At 47.0% G+C, this 2,098-nt stretch overlaps 1 pseudogene; it reads left to right on the top strand.

The window, feature by feature from the left end:
• Positions 1-537: 537 nt before the first annotated feature.
• Positions 538-1,298, top strand: LOC101152419 (protein FAM136A-like; annotated as a pseudogene).
• The last annotated feature ends 800 nt before the right edge of the window (positions 1,299-2,098 follow it).

Here is a 2,098-nt window from a genome sequence, read left to right as displayed (position 1 = left end):
TGGGCAAAACATCATGTGTGCATATGAATGTCAGAAAGAAGGTAAGAGATGGGCAGAGGCAGATCATGTTTGGGTGTGAATTCCAGGGAGATAGTGGGAGATGGGCAGAATCATATAATGTGTGAGTATGACTATGAGGGAGTCAGTAAGCAATGGAAAGAGGCAGGTCGTGTGTGGGTATGAATGTCAGAAAGACAGTAAAAGTGTCCCTTCATGTATGAGTATGGACCTCAGGAAGAATGAATGTGATGAGCAGAGCCAGATCATGTGTGGGTATGGAACACAGGAAACTATTAACTGATAGGAAATCACAGATCACGTGTGTGGGGGAGGCATAGAAAACAGACAGAGGTGATCAGAGGCAGATCATGTGTGGGTGTGATGCTCAGGAAGACAGGAAGAGGTGACAAGATGATACAGATCATCAGTGGGTGTGAGGCTCAGGAAGGCCCAGGAAAATGGGCAGAACCAGGTCATATGTGGGTATGAGGCTCAGAAAGACAGAAGGAGACGGGCAGAGTCAGATCATGTGTGGGTATGGAGCACAGGAATCCAGTAACCGATGATAGGAAATGGCAGAATATGTGTGGATATGGTACACAGACAGACAGAAAGAGGTTAGCAGACCTAGATCATGTGTGGTATGAATGTGAGGAAGGCAGTAAGAGATGGGTAGAGTAGATCATGTGTGGGTATGGATCACTGAAAGTGACTAACTGAAGGACAATTACAGAACATATGGGATTTGGAACACAGAAATAAAGAAAGAGAAGAGCATACCCAGGTCATGTGTCAGCAGAGATCTCAGGAAGACAGAAGGAGATGGGCAGAGGCAGATCATGTGTGGGCATGGAACACAGGAAGATAGTAAGAAATAGGGGGGCAGTGCAGACTCGTCGTAGTGGAGTTGCAGCAGCTGCAGGTGCAGGAGGTGGACTCCATGGTGAAGAGTCTGGAGAGATAGACCATCCAGAAGCTGCAGAGCCTCATGTTCTGGTGCAGCACCAGCTGTTGTGCACATGCAGCAGGTGCACCGGTGCATTGAGTGCTGGCATGCGCCTCTGGCTCAAGCCAAAGCCTTGGGGACCAGCTAGCTGGAGAAGTTCCAGGACTGCCTGACCGGGTGTACCATGCATTGCAATGACAAAGCCAAAGATTCAACAGATGCAGGGAGGAAGGAGCTGCAGGTGAAACAGCCACTGGACGATTGTGTGACCAAGGGTGTGGATGGCCACACGCACCTCATCCAGACCATGAGCAAGGCAAGGAAGGTGTCTCTCTTATCCACTGGGAAATAAAAGTCTTTGCTAGTGGCCATGGGGGCTGAGTACAAAAATATATTTTTAAAAGGAATGGGAAGTTTAATCTTTTAAGCCAAGTTCATGAATGAAGAAATTAAGGATGGCACCAAGTGTAAGGCATATGCCACTTGCCTCTGGAAACTGGTTCAATCCTAAAAAGTGAAATGGAAAAAAACGGTGCTAAAATTTGGGTCAGAGATATTACAGGAAAATATTTTCAAGTCGATATTTTCTGTGGCCAGGGCTTGTCCTGGCAGTAGGGATCTCCCTTGTCACAAGCCAGACCCCTCTGCAGGACCAAATTCTTCTTCCTCCACAGGGCCCACCAGGCTGGTAGGGCAGATTCGGTGGAGTTTGAGGAGAGCTGTTTCTGTTCGTTGCCAACCTCCTGTTTCCCAGAGGCATCACCACACCATTTTCCAGAAGCTGGGCAACAAAATCCATGAGGTCACTAACTTGGAAGAGGAAAAGAGTTTTCAGGGTCTTTGTTTCCTTGGTTTTTAAAATTATTTACTCAAGGGCATAAAGTTGATTTTAAGATGTGCAATTGGGAGGGAGAGTAGTTTAGATAAGAAGTTTGAAAGGTTCCTTGTGGATACCCTCTTCTGGCCATCAAGGTGTGGATGTGCACTTCTTAAAATTCTTACACACTGCATCTTTCAGCCTGGGGACCACACAAAAACATGAGCAGTGACATCACACTAATTATGGGAAACAGAGCTTCCCTCTTATTGGCCGATGGGCCCTGAGGCTGTCTGCTGAAGAATGACAGGACAATCTTCCCCTCACATTTTCCC

This window comes from Gorilla gorilla, chromosome X (genome assembly GCF_029281585.2).
Source record: "Gorilla gorilla gorilla isolate KB3781 chromosome X, NHGRI_mGorGor1-v2.1_pri, whole genome shotgun sequence".
Taxonomy (NCBI): Eukaryota; Metazoa; Chordata; class Mammalia; order Primates; family Hominidae; genus Gorilla; species Gorilla gorilla.
The sequence above is the reverse complement of the archived record's forward strand: the minus strand, read 5'-3'. Positions and strand labels throughout refer to the sequence as shown.